Raw genomic sequence first — 15297 nt, forward strand, 5'->3', positions numbered from 1 at the left:
AAGAAGTTGAGTATTTTGGAAATCAATTTCAAGATACGTTGTCTATGTATTTTTGTATAAGAAACACGAATACGTCGATTAGATTGATCTATGAGTGGTATATTTCAAATCAATATGAGTAAATTTTTCCACAGCTGCGTTTTACATTTATCATGTTAACTCAACTCTGTTCAATCTTTTTGCTCAGGAATTGAAATGAAAGCAGTCTACGGAGCTGTTTGGCCTTTCATCGAAGATACAAGAATAACCTCATAGTAAAAAAGCAGCCAATCATCATATCTTCGAGATGGAATATTTGTTGGGAAACGTAGAGCAATATGGGGTAGCGAGGCAGAATGAGGCACCCCGAAAATTCCGTAGAAATTTGTTTGAAATTATCGTGATGAACCTCAAACATCATTTTGGATTGAAAATTTTTTCTGTCTGTTCTCTCATGGATTCCATAAGTACCCCACATTGTCCCGCGTTCTCACCTGAATCAGATTTCATGTTGTATGCGTGTATTTATGACGATATACTATGATAGAGTACAATTAAATTAATAATCTAACATAGCGTTACTATGTGTGATATAACGAAATAAGCTATACTATTTTATATTAACATTAGCACGTGGCAATCGAAATTTCTGTACAAAAGAATTGACATATGCTGATTATTACGATATCCAACTATGTATTAATGATTGCTGCTTTCTCAATAAATATGACCCACAAATTATGGTGTATCAATTACTTTCGATCAGACCCCTGCGCGCCTCATCTAATAATATTCGTTGTTGAAAAGATAGCTTCATCATGGCTTCAACGCATGCATGTGTATTTGTACATTCAATCATGCTTCGATACAATCCCGAAGTGATGATGTAAGGCTCGAGAATACCGGACTTGAAAATGCAGAGATTGGCCGAAAATTGATTTCGGTATCAGAAAAACAGGAAACCCGAAAAGGTGGTTCGAAATCCCATGTGCCTCATCATGTGCATGCCTTCAATCCTGTGTATTTAATCCTAGTATGATAAAGTAAGAAACTGATGCATTGCATAGCTAACTACATGCATGCCTGTGTCTTTGATCATTCAATCATGCTTCGAACCGGAACCGATAATGCAGAGCTCTAGAATGCCGGCCCTGAAAATTGAAAGTTTGTCGAAAAGTGGAGATTTGTATCAGGAGAACAGGAAACCCGAGGAGGTGGTCCGAAACTTGGTGCCTCATCATGTGCATGCATTCAATCGTTCATGATTATTTCGAGTTTGATAGGGAGAGCGACAGAATTGTTGCTGGACTATCTGTATGCTTGCCTATGTATTTATTTATTCAATAAATCGTCGATACAGAAGACAAGAGAATTATTTATAGCTCCAGAACAGCGATCCTCAAGTTTAGAATTAAGGCCGAAAAATTTTCTGGGTATCAGGAGAACAGGAAAACCGAGGAGGTATTCCGAAACCTGGTGCCTGATCGGGTGCATGCGTTGCACCCTGTTCATCCATTCCTAGTATGAGAGAGAGAGAGAGCGACTGATGCATTGCAGGACTGAAGGCGTGCATGCCTGTGTCTTTGATCATTCAATCATGCTTTGAACCGAAACCGATAATGCAGAGCTCTAGAATGCCGGCCCTGAAAATTGAAAGTTTGTCGAAAAGTGGAGATTTGTATCAGGAGAACAGGAAACCCGAGGAGGTGGTCCGAAACTTGGTGCCTCATCATGTGCATGCATTCAATCCTTCATGATTATTTCTAGTTTGATAGGGAGAGCGACAGAATTGTTGCTGGACTATCTGTATGCTTGCCTATGTATTTATTTATTCAATCAATCGTCGATACAGAAGACAAGAGAATTATTTATAGCTCCAGAACAGCGATCCTCAAGTTTAGAATTAAGGCCGAAAAATTTTCTGGGTATCAGGAGAACAGGAAAACCGAGGAGGTATTCCGAAACCTGGTGCCTGATCGGGTGCATGCGTTGCACCCTGTTCATCCATTCCTAGTATGAGAGAGAGAGAGAGCGACTGATGCATTGCAGGACTGAAGGCGTGCATGCCTGTGTCTTTGATCATTCAATCATGCTTTGAACCGAAACCGATAATGCAGAGCTCTAGAATGCCGGCCCTGAAAATTGAAAGTTTGTCGAAAAGTGGAGATTTGTATCAGGAGAACAGGAAACCCGAGGAGGTGGTCCGAAACTTGGTGCCTCATCATGTGCATGCATTCAATCCTTCATGATTATTTCTAGTTTGATAGGGAGAGCGACAGAATTGTTGCTGGACTATTTGTATGCCTGCCTATGTATTTATTTATTCAATAAATCGTCGATACAGAAGACAAGAGAATTATTTATAGCTCCAGAACAGCGATCCTCAAGTTTAGAATTAAGGCCGAAAAATTTTCTGGGTATCAGGAGAACAGGAAAACCGAGGAGGTATTCCGAAACCTGGTGCCTGATCGGGTGCATGCGTTGCACCCTGTTCATCCATTCCTAGTATGAGAGAGAGAGAGAGCGACTGATGCATTGCAGGACTGAAGGCGTGCATGCCTGTGTCTTTGATCATTCAATCATGCTTTGAACCGAAACCGATAATGCAGAGCTCTAGAATGCCGGCCCTGAAAATTGAAAGTTTGTCGAAAAGTGGAGATTTGTATCAGGAGAACAGGAAACCCGAGGAGGTGGTCCGAAACTTGGTGCCTCATCATGTGCATGCATTCAATCCTTCATGATTATTTCTAGTTTGATAGGGAGAGCGACAGAATTGTTGCTGGACTATTTGTATGCCTGCCTATGTATTTATTTATTCAATAAATCGTCGATACAGAAGACAAGAGAATTATTTATAGCTCCAGAACAGCGATCCTCAAGTTTAGAATTAAGGCCAAAAAATTTCCTGGGTATCAGGAGAACAGGAAAACCGAGGAGGTATTCCGAAACCTGGTGCCTGATCGGGTGCATGCGTTGCACCCTGTTCATCTATTTCTAGTATGAGAGAGAGAGAGCGACTGATGCATTGCATAGCTAACTACATGCATGCCTGTGTCTTTGATCATTCAATCATGCTTCGAACCGAAACCGATAATGCAGAGCTCTAGAATGCCGGCCCTGAAAATTGAAAGTTTGTCGAAAAGTGGAGATTTGTATCAGGAGAACAGGAAACCCGAGGAGGTGGTCCGAAACTTGGTGCCTCATCATGTGCATGCATTCAATCGTTCATGATTATTTCGAGTTTGATAGGGAGAGCGACAGAATTGTTGCTGGACTATCTGTATGCTTGCCTATGTATTTATTTATTCAATAAATCGTCGATACAGAAGACAAGAGAATTATTTATAGCTCCAGAACAGCGATCCTCAAGTTTAGAATTAAGGCCGAAAAATTTTCTGGGTATCAGGAGAACAGGAAAACCGAGGAGGTATTCCGAAACCTGGTGCCTGATCGGGTGCATGCGTTGCACCCTGTTCATCCATTCCTAGTATGAGAGAGAGAGAGAGCGACTGATGCATTGCAGGACTGAAGGCGTGCATGCCTGTGTCTTTGATCATTCAATCATGCTTTGAACCGAAACCGATAATGCAGAGCTCTAGAATGCCGGCCCTGAAAATTGAAAGTTTGTCGAAAAGTGGAGATTTGTATCAGGAGAACAGGAAACCCGAGGAGGTGGTCCGAAACTTGGTGCCTCATCATGTGCATGCATTCAATCCTTCATGATTATTTCTAGTTTGATAGGGAGAGCGACAGAATTGTTGCTGGACTATCTGTATGCTTTCCTATGTATTTATTTATTCAATAAATCGTCGATACAGAAGACAAGAGAATTATTTATAGCTCCAGAACAGCGATCCTCAAGTTTAGAATTAAGGCCGAAAAATTTTCTGGGTATCAGGAGAACAGGAAAACCGAGGAGGTATTCCGAAACCTGGTGCCTGATCGGGTGCATGCGTTGCACCCTGTTCATCCATTCCTAGTATGAGAGAGAGAGAGAGCGACTGATGCATTGCAGGACTGAAGGCGTGCATGCCTGTGTCTTTGATCATTCAATCATGCTTTGAACCGAAACCGATAATGCAGAGCTCTAGAATGCCGGCCCTGAAAATTGAAAGTTTGCCGAAAAGTGGAGATTTGTATCAGGAGAACAGGAAACCCGAGGAGGTGGTCCGAAACTTGGTGCCTCATCATGTGCATGCATTCAATCCTTCATGATTATTTCTAGTTTGATAGGGAGAGCGACAGAATTGTTGCTGGACTATTTGTATGCCTGCCTATGTATTTATTTATTCAATAAATCGTCGATACAGAAGACAAGAGAATTATTTATAGCTCCAGAACAGCGATCCTCAAGTTTAGAATTAAGGCCGAAAAATTTCCTGGGTATCAGGAGAACAGGAAAACCGAGGAGGTATTCCGAAACCTGGTGCCTGATCGGGTGCATGCGTTGCACCCTGTTCATCTATTTCTAGTATGAGAGAGAGAGAGCGACTGATGCATTGCATAGCTAACTACATGCATGCCTGTGTCTTTGATCATTCAATCATGCTTCGAACCGGAACCGATAATGCAGAGCTCTAGAATGCCGGCCCTGAAAATTGAAAGTTTGTCGAAAAGTGGAGATTTGTATCAGGAGAACAGGAAACCCGAGGAGGTGGTCCGAAACTTTTTGCCTCATCATGTGCATGCATTCAATCGTTCATGATTATTTCGAGTTTGATAGGGAGAGCGACAGAATTGTTGCTGGACTATCTGTATGCTTGCCTATGTATTTATTTATTCAATAAATCGTCGATACAGAAGACAAGAGAATTATTTATAGCTCCAGAACAGCGATCCTCAAGTTTAGAATTAAGGCCGAAAAATTTCCTGGGTATCAGGAGAACAGGAAAACCGAGGAGGTATTCCGAAACCTGGTGCCTGATCGGGTGCATGCGTTGCACCCTGTTCATCTATTTCTAGTATGAGAGAGAGAGAGCGACTGATGCATTGCATAGCTAACTACATGCATGCCTGTGTCTTTGATCATTCAATCATGCTTCGAACCGGAACCGATAATGCAGAGCTCTAGAATGCCGGCCCTGAAAATTGAAAGTTTGTCGAAAAGTGGAGATTTGTATCAGGAGAACAGGAAACCCGAGGAGGTGGTCCGAAACTTGGTGCCTCATCATGTGCATGCATTCAATCGTTCATGATTATTTCGAGTTTGATAGGGAGAGCGACAGAATTGTTGCTGGACTATCTGTATGCTTGCCTATGTATTTATTTATTCAATAAATCGTCGATACAGAAGACAAGAGAATTATTTATAGCTCCAGAACAGCGATCCTCAAGTTTAGAATTAAGGCCGAAAAATTTCCTGGGTATCAGGAGAACAGGAAAACCGAGGAGGTATTCCGAAACCTGGTGCCTGATCGGGTGCATGCGTTGCACCCTGTTCATCTATTTCTAGTATGAGAGAGAGAGAGCGACTGATGCATTGCATAGCTAACTACATGCATGCCTGTGTCTTTGATCATTCAATCATGCTTTGAACCGAAACCGATAATGCAGAGCTCTAGAATGCCGGCCCTGAAAATTGAAAGTTTGTCGAAAAGTGGAGATTTGTATCAGGAGAACAGGAAACCCGAGGAGGTGGTCCGAAACTTGGTGCCTCATCATGTGCATGCATTCAATCCTTCATGATTATTTCTAGTTTGATAGGGAGAGCGACAGAATTGTTGCTGGACTATCTGTATGCTTGCCTATGTATTTATTTATTCAATAAATCGTCGATACAGAAGACAAGAGAATTATTTATAGCTCCAGAACAGCGATCCTCAAGTTTAGAATTAAGGCCGAAAAATTTTCTGGGTATCAGGAGAACAGGAAAACCGAGGAGGTATTCCGAAACCTGGTGCCTGATCGGGTGCATGCGTTGCACCCTGTTCATCCATTCCTAGTATGAGAGAGAGAGAGAGCGACTGATGCATTGCAGGACTGAAGGCGTGCATGCCTGTGTCTTTGATCATTCAATCATGCTTTGAACCGAAACCGATAATGCAGAGCTCTAGAATGCCGGCCCTGAAAATTGAAAGTTTGTCGAAAAGTGGAGATTTGTATCAGGAGAACAGGAAACCCGAGGAGGTGGTCCGAAACTTGGTGCCTCATCATGTGCATGCATTCAATCCTTCATGATTATTTCTAGTTTGATAGGGAGAGCGACAGAATTGTTGCTGGACTATCTGTATGCTTGCCTATGTATTTATTTATTCAATCAATCGTCGATACAGAAGACAAGAGAATTATTTATAGCTCCAGAACAGCGATCCTCAAGTTTAGAATTAAGGCCGAAAAATTTTCTGGGTTTCAGGAGAACTGGAATACTAAGGAGGTATTTCGGAATTGAGATTTCAGGCCAAAAAATTTTCTTGGTATCAGGAGAACAGGAAAACCGAGGAGCTATTTTGAATCCGGGTGCCTTATCATGTGCACCGAGTGGATGCATGCATACATGCATGCCTCATCAATCGTATGTCACGGGGCGTTATGAGTCCTGGCCTAATGTCGTAATGTGTAGCTTACAAAGAATTTCAGTAATTCAAGGGGGCTTCCTTGAGATGTATCGAAAATGAATTACGCAACAGATTTTCGGGAATATCTGGGATTTATTAACACAGAAAAATGTTTCTCTACAAGATATGTGTTACAATAAATACTTCAAGATGTTTCGTATCGAATGACCAAAACAATTATTCTAGAAAATACATCATCTATGGCTACATAATATATAATTCATGTATCTTCATTTCGTTCGCGAATATAATGAACAATTATGCAGATGCACTGACGATTCTTGCCTCATAGATGCACGGCGGAGTTGCTTCGAGTCTGCGAATTTTCCTCCAGTGAAACCTGTGACAAAAGAAAAGAAAGTTAGAAGTGAAATACATTACGAATCTCAGCGCTTTTGAATCATAAAATTATTGTCAACGTTACGTTTTCAAAACTAAAAAATCGCAATACATTGACGGGATTCATTTATTGCTCAACTCGTCAGTCGACTGAATCGTGTTTCTACAGTCACAATATCCTAAGAAATACTCGCTTCGATTGTTGGTAAGTTATATTGGTGTTGGTAACGTTGGTAAGGGGTAGAAAATCCTATGATAAAGTAGTCCAATCAAACTCCGAGAGATGGCGACAGTTTTTGCACCCCCACGAATAAACAATATCTTAATATTTTTTATGCTCGAGTTTTTCTTGCCACCTCACTTGAGATACGCAACACAACCGACTTACTACAGCATGACTGACTTGACATAACGTAACTGACCTAGTACAACTTATTTTATGTAGTGTGGTCCTTTTTCAAAGGATCAGAACAACAATCCGATTATTTACTATTTAGATATGCTCGTAATTTATCAAAAAGTTGATGAAGACGAATGAATTTCAGATGAAACTGAAGCTCGAACTTTCTGCTTTCTCGCAGGACTAATTAAAAAATCATCTCTCGATTTCTCTTTCCGTTCCAAAATGATTGTGGCACGAATTCATGTTTCGAGAAACAATCCAAAGCAAAACGCTGCAAGAGATGGGATTATCTATTTTCAAAATCACTTTCCACTCGTAATCTCATATCTTCGTTGAAAAAACGTCGTCAAGAGCAGCGAAGAATAAATATCTGGTCCCTTTCAAAATCAGCATCGAAGAAAAGCACTTGAAACGTTTGCGATATTTCTGTCCAGAACGGGTGACGTGAGTTTTTCAAGAAAGGGATTGAAAAGGGACTCTTGGGTTTGCGTATGTTATCGATCGTTCCAGAAAACGTAGAATATTTCCTTTTTTCTTTGGATAATTAGAAATTCGTCAAGTGGTTCAAAATACTTTGCCATAATCGCGCGCACCTATGGTTTTCGATTACCATAGCGTCAGTCACCTCGCAAACAATATTTTCAGCAATAAATACCTACGCCTTGGTACATCATACGAGAAGTAGATTTAGCCCAGGAAATTGAACGGAAATGAAATTTGCGTGTTTTGAGGGTATTACATTATCAAGTTTTGCAGTTTCGAATCAGCGGAGAATCCGTGGTTTGTATTTGACGCGTTAACGTAACGGCACATCGTTCAATATTCATCCAGTTTTCCTCTTCATTCGTTATCCTCCGACTTCATCGTACACTTTCACTCCGCACCAGTGGCGGCTGAAAATCAGATCCTGAAAAATAGTATCCTCACGCTCCACTTGATTCCAGGTATGTTACACGAGATTCGAGATTGCACTCCGATTGTCTCGAAATACGAGAGATTCCTCCGCATCGGCTTCCGAGATTATCATTCGATTCTCCGTATCGGCGGTGGGGATTTCGCGCGCACCCCTTAGCCTACGAATTTCCATCGTCAAATTGTAAATGGAAAATTGAATAATCAGAGCACATTCTATCAGAGTCGCTAGGCTTGGCGAGGGTAGTCGGAGGCAGGTATGCGCACGTACGTGTGCGTAGAACGGAAGGCATCCTACATGTAGGTATGTACGGTACCTAAAGGGCAACAACTCAAAACGTCCCTTCCAAGCTTTGATGTTCGATCCCCACGCGGAGCGCATTTGCTGCCGGTTGCCGACGAAAGTGCCGAAAGTGCCGTGACCACAAAACTAATTAACTAATTGCGTTGAGACGAGAGAGCAGCAGCCAGACTGGAATTCCGCGGAGATCGGGAGTCTAGACCTTTGCCCCGATGTGTATCGGGGTAGAAATTAACCAGAACGTACGCGTAGTAGGTACGCGTCGATTCCACTTGGACGTTCGAGTGGTTGATATCCGCAGCGATATCGCGGTTAATAAATCCATCGTATCTCCCTTATCTCATGGAATTTTATATCCCGTGCGGATCTGCTTTCCAACTCCGCGGTCGAATATAAGAGAATGGATTCCGACAGTTCTTCGTGCGGATAAGAAAATAGTAATGAACAGGGCGCACGTGGGTATTTAATAATACACGAGGTTACACAATAGCCAAGGAAATTTACCTTCGACTTTTTCGCCCTAAGCACGCGTGGGTCGTGGAGAAGCGCCCGATTCGATTTCTCTTTGAACCCCAACGCGGGGTCACTGAAAATTATTCGATAAACATGCGGGTAATCTTTCGTAAGATTTTCTCCTCCCTGTATTTTCTCAAGAAAAAAAAAAAAAAAAAGGCGAAAAATAAATTCGACCGATGCCGCCCCCCTTTGCATTTCGAGGTTTGAAAAAAAATTCTAAAAAAGTCTTCGGCTGAGCCGACAAAAAAAAAAAAAAATCGTCCGCACTTCGCCCGAACGAAGTACGCACCCACACCTGTAAATCTACGTACGTACATTCGGGAGGATTAGAAAGGAGGCCAGAGGTTTCTCAGAATTTGAAAAGCGCGATGGTTAACGTGGGGGTGAGAGTAGTCCATTAACTTACCGAGAGTTGTCCAACTCTGACAGATATACTCGCGACGAGCGTCTCGCCTAGCTCAGAGAGAACTAAACTACTCCTGTAGATCCGCGTTAGTTTTCGGGGTGGTATAAGTACAACTTTCATACCTTCGGTGGTATATACGGATGAAAACCAACCGACTCGCATACATTATACACGACAAAAGGGGTGTTCGCTCGTTATCCCCATAATAGTTATCACTGGATGGGTATCTCGCGGTAGTAGAACCCCGTCGAATGAAATTACAGGTGAACTATACAAAACGGGGTAGTTATAAAAAGAAGGGTGTCGAGGATGAATTTTTTAAGGCTGACGGTGACTGACGTGCGGCTCCCGGAGTTTCTTTATTTATTTCATTTCGACGTCACTTTTCTATTCTACCGTTCGGAGATCACGGGGATACACGACACGTGACACCACCGTGTCCATCAAACACACTACGTGGCTGCGCGAGGTTTGTGCACGCGTGAGAGTTTCGTGTTTTATTAGAGCTCTCAATATTTCATGGTCGGGTTTTCTCATACGTCAGAGAGCTGCGTATACCTACATCTGTACACGAGTGTGTTACATATATATTTATGCGGGGGTAGAATCGTAGGACACGAAATATCTTGCGACCGGAAATACGGGGCTCAGAGTGTGCCGCCCTAATTTCCGTCGAGCAAATCCCGTTCCTTGCTGCAGCGTTCGCGGGACACAAAGAAAAAATGAAAAAAAAAAAACAATGAAACAAAAAGAAGGACGAGGTATAAAAATGACGCGAGGGAAAATATGAAGGGACATCTGCAGCCGAAGATCAAGGGATCTCGAATTTCCGGGACCTCGGAAGGAGGCTCGCGATTCGAAAGTCGAGTAAAAAATGAAAAACGAAACGACGACGGGAAAAACACTAACGATCAGACGAGGGTTTTACACATCCCCATTGTTCCGACGAATGATAAAATTGACCGAACAATGGGATAAGAAATTTCCGCGAAACTTTAGCGGATTATCCCCGAGGCTCGCATGTCGAGTATTCAATAATAATGGGGTTAAAAATGGCTTTTCCGATCCCGTGGGATACAGAGCGGCGGAGCCCGTTGGGTTGGAATCGAGAGACGGGGGCGGTTAAACGACGCTGCCGAACGTCTGACCGTTACAGACCATCGAAATCGTATCTTGAGCAGAGAAAAGATAAAACAGAGTTAGTTTTTGTTCGCGTAATACGTGTACGGGCGTACACACATGCGGCGGATTATTATCTCGAGCATTTTTCAAAGTTTCTTCATTATTTTCATTCCCGGTCTCTTTTAATGCTCGAAAAAAGGAACGGAATCATCAGTTCTCGCTGAGGAACGACTAGCCGTAAATGGCGTATTAGCTTCGGAGGCTTGTAAGGAGATTACCAAATTCGCGCATTAGGTCCACTTCGCCAAAAGGCCATCTAAATTCTCGACCCTGTATCGTTTCTCTTGTTGTTCTCGTCTCCGGAAAGTTGGCGGCAAACGAATACTCTCGTTTTTTCTCTCGTGTCAGAGACGGTGAAACTTGACCTTGCTTTTGTAAGAAGGTTCGATCGTCGCGTGCATTCGGATAGATATATATATATGTATATAAGATACCGTGGTGGAAGTGGAACGAAATAAAATAAATACGTTCGCCATTCAGGTGAAATTCGAGCGACTCGGGAGGAGCCATTGAATTCCTTTAAGAAAGAGATGATCAGAAGTTCTAGCAAATTGGGAAGAGGGGAGAAAAAAAATAATAGCTGATGGAAGAGACGCGCTCTCATCGAATGTCATCTCTCGACCTCCCTCGATGACGACGACTTCGTCACCCGGCAGTTCGTTCTACGCAGAGTGTCGCCGAAAATCGATCAACCCTACGGTCCTCTTTCGCCAAAAATTAACTTTCAATTATTTACCGGATTTCTTCAACAACGTCGTGCAGAAGGGCCGAGAATCACGATTCACCGCTCTCGCGATGAAATAACGAAATATATTTTCTCCGTCGCTACAGCTGCGTTCGTTTTATTCCGATTCCCGAATAATTTTCGTTCCGTCGAAAAAAAAAAAGAAAAAAAAGAAATCCGCGATCTCTCGGCACATTTTCTTCGCCCACTTGATTTTCAACCGTCATAGAGGTGCCGCTGCAGGGTACGATACGTGCAAGACAGGGTCACGGGGTCAGGTAATACGTAGCTGCGGCACAGCCGGGCGGAAAAATAGAGCTAGTGAATAAACTACGAGACACCGGACTCGACGCTGTTGGTAAGGCCTCGGCGAAACAAGCAGAAGTGGACGAACAAAAGAGGACGTGAAGAAGAAGAAGAAGAAGAACTTTGCCGGGTGTAGCGGCGCAACGGAGCCGTACGTTGGTTCGACAACCGTTGCACACTTTAAATTTTAGAAGCGAAAAAAAAAAAAAATACGACACCCTCTCCTCTCCCCTTCCCTCCGCTCCCTCCTTTATACTCGACGAGCCCTCGTACACTTTCGGATCCTCTTTGAGACTGTTGGAATTATATCCTATTTGTTTTCTGTTACTTTGTCATTTATTAACTTCTGAAAAATACTACGATTTTTTTGTATTTACCATACACACCCATCAGCCGAGGGTGTAGTAATTGATTCGACGAGGAGGGAATACGTGAGTTGTTGAATTTTTTCGAAAAATAAACGAAAAACAAAAATGCAGAAAAAAGCCACCATTATTTGAATAGATGTGCAATAAACATCTCGTCGCTTTTACCGGCACATCGGAGTGATCATCGGACGCGATTTCACGTAATCTTTTTCTACCCTTACACACGTACGCACCTACGCCGCGTAACTCTTCGGAAATTTCTCTACGCTCCATAACTTTCTCGCCCGAAGTGTAAAAAGAGAATTTCAGTTCCTTGCATCATTTTTGCTTTTTTCTACGACGCCCTCGGGGAGCGGATCTTTTTTTTTTTTTTTTTTTTTTTTGTCCCACGATAATTGTGCGAGCAATCGGAACGAAATTTTCCGCGACTACATCCATCAAAAGTTTCCTATTTCCCTATGAATGATGAAAAATGATTCGGGAATGGAAGAAGAAAAAGAAGACAAAGAATGGCGGGGCTTAATTTACGGACGTAAATAGGTATGTATCACGATCCCGCGTCCATAGTTCTTTCGTTCTTCCTTTCTTTTTTCTTTCTTTTCTTTTCTTTCTTTTTTTTTTTTTTCTGTTTTCGCTATTTTCGTCGGGAGCAGTGGCATATCTCGCCACTTTTCCACCCCCTTTTCCCTGTCGCCTCCTCCGAACCTCCGGGAGAACAAACCGGGCGTCGGGCGTCCTTCCTCTTCCCTCCGTCCCCCCTTTTCCAGCCCCCTTCATCCCCTGTACGCGCATGGCGAGGTTTCGCTGGAGCTACACCCTCGCGGCTCCGTAGTCCGGAGTTCCAGAGTTCCAGAGTTCGCTAGGCCGGTATCAGTCGGTCTTGCGCCCTCTAACGGCAAGGGTGGCTAGAGGAGAAAACGCCCGCGTTATATCCTACCCTACCTTCCCCCCTTCGACTGTGCGTGGTACACACACTCGCCGAATGACACGATAAAAATAAAGGAGAAAAAAACCATATACCACTCTCAACGAGCGAGGAGGTACAAATGGCAAATAGATATCGGAGGCGACGGCGTACGTAGTCCGGTGAATATCCTCGAGGTTCCTTACAGACTCCCCGTACATCGTCGCGCCGCGTTTTCCCTTTCACTCTACTTTTCGTCGACCGCTTCTGCCCCCGCACCTGGGTTTACCACCTGGGTTTTTGTTACCGCGCTCTATCGCCGCCTCATACAATTGCCGTCGTATAGCTGTGTCCGAACGGACGATGAATCCGTCAACGCCGATGGACCCGGTACACCGTTCTACACGAAACGACGCGAATTCGCGCTAGAACAAAGCAGCGTCGTTGCATCGAAAGATAATAATCGTCGACCCTTCGCAACCTTCGCACTCGATTCCCGCTCGTCGACGCCGGAGCACATGCCGCCGTAAAAAAAAAAAAAAATAATATGCTCGTTAACGTTACGACGATATACTGATAACCAGCGGGAACTTCGAACTCGGATTTCGATGCTCTGAATATCGAAACGCCCAAGTGAGTACATATTTTCATTAAGAGAATTATATTCCATTTACGATGTTCTGCGAATATTGCGTTCCTCGTTGTACCTTCGAACTTTGCACGATGCGAATTGTTCATCGAGGACCCCCGTCCTCCTCGTACGCGTAGGTGATGGGAAATCATGTCGTTCTTAGTTCAATTCGACTCCTTTATTCTCACTCCTTTATTTTTCATTACCGGGTGAACTTGGTTCGTGTAAAAAAAGAAAAAAGAAAAAAGAAAAAAGAAAAAAAAAAAACCAACTCCACGTTCTATTTTTCAACACGATCCGACTAGTTAGCGAACACAGTTTTTGCACGTGGATTTCCCACCGCCGCCGCCCCCACCGCTAACTCCCCCCCCCCCCCCCCCCATCCCCTTTATCGTCCTTTCTCAACTGCATCTCCCAGACGATCCCATGAAAAAACCATCCCTCGTCTTATCCGTTTAGTGCTGTCCGAAATGTTGGACAAAAAACAAGGTAAGGATAGATTTTCTCATCGCCAGAAATTCAAAAAAAAAAAACCATTTTCAATATCATCTCACCGTTTGTATTGTCGATGAAAGTGAAAGTGGTGTTCGAAAATTCACGCGAATTGGTTGAAATTACGTTAAAAATTTTGATAAAATCGTCAAATTAAATACCGTTATGTTCAGACAATAATTTTCGTTCCTTATCCCGGTTTTCGATCGCCCCTTTCGGTTTGTTACCTCGTTCAGAGTAAATTATCGGCTAATGTTCGCCCGTTTTCGGTATGCAGATTAACATGCAGGCCGTGTAGGTATGCGTGTGTATACGGGTAAATAGATCCCATACATATGTGTAAGGGACGGTCGGCCGAGAAGCGCGGGGGCATAGAGGAGGGGGGGTGGGGGTTTTGCGATTGCCTCTCAATTTCCGTTTACCGCATCTGCTTGAACCCGGTCCTTCGACGATGTCACACGGAACGGCTGATGTATGCCCCCCCGACGTCGCGGTTCACCTGAGGGGGGTTAATTATCGAGCAGAAACGTAGATATCGTCGGTTACCGCATAATTACGCAATCGATGATACCTCATCTTGGTATAAGCCTGGCGCGAGGAAATTCTTTCAACTATATCGCTCACGATCTCCCCGTCAAGTACACCTACCCGGCGACGTGAATTTCCCCGCCGCCGATACACATGGATTTACCTCATAGACTTTCGAGGCACCACCGAGCGAGCGGAACGTCATCGCGGCGATCGCTGCAGATCCACGCGATATCGAATCTCCTAAAGCTATACATTGACCACTTTGACTCTCCAAGATTCGATTATAATCATCTTCGAGGGTTCAGAGATTTGCTTTCATTCCTTTGTTTGCCGCTCTTCCCTCTAACGCACATATAACATCCCTTTTTACACCTTCGTAACATGTGTCGAGCGGAATGGACGGGACTCTGAGTGAAATTCGAGTAGAAAAGAAGACGCGACGCGGAGTCGAAAAAAGAGAGAAAAAAAAAATTATACAAATAATTACAGAAATCGCAAAAATGTACAACACCCCTCGTGGGATATCTCAATTTTCATTTTGGCGAAAAAATTTTGTCACCGCGTGACCGTCGTGCCAATCCATCTGTCCGGGAAGGTGATTCGAAATTAAAAAGAATAATCGCGGACGAAATCCCGATTCTAATCTCGCTAACCAATTGGCGGGGGGTGAGAGGGAGGGGTAGGGGGGAGGGGGTAGCAGAGGAGAATGGGAATGAGGAGAGAGGAAGGAAGGAAGGAAGGAAGGAAGG

General features: G+C 43.5%; 1 protein-coding gene and 1 long non-coding RNA gene across 5 annotated transcripts in view; one reads left to right on the top strand and one right to left on the bottom strand.

Moving 5' to 3' along the window:
• Nucleotides 1-6615: 6615 nt before the first annotated feature.
• Nucleotides 6616-15297, bottom strand: part of LOC125501627 — a 57927-nt gene continuing 49245 nt past the window's right edge. For both annotated transcript variants that reach the window (XR_007279224.1, XR_007279225.1), the window contains exon 4: nucleotides 6616-6873. This is a non-coding gene — a long non-coding RNA (uncharacterized LOC125501627). The remainder of the gene's footprint in view (nucleotides 6874-15297) is intronic.
• Nucleotides 12818-15297, top strand: part of LOC105689610 — a 52589-nt gene continuing 50109 nt past the window's right edge. For 2 of the 3 annotated variants that reach the window (XM_012406756.2, XM_048657857.1), the window contains exon 1: nucleotides 12821-13527. The gene's annotated coding sequence lies outside the window, so the exon portion shown is untranslated. Of the gene's footprint in view, nucleotides 13528-15297 lie in introns of all 3 variants that reach the window. The other variant, XM_048657855.1, reaches the window with a different exon arrangement.

The sequence above is a fragment of the Athalia rosae genome, chromosome 7 (genome assembly GCF_917208135.1).
Source record: "Athalia rosae chromosome 7, iyAthRosa1.1, whole genome shotgun sequence".
Taxonomy (NCBI): domain Eukaryota; kingdom Metazoa; phylum Arthropoda; class Insecta; order Hymenoptera; family Athaliidae; genus Athalia; species Athalia rosae.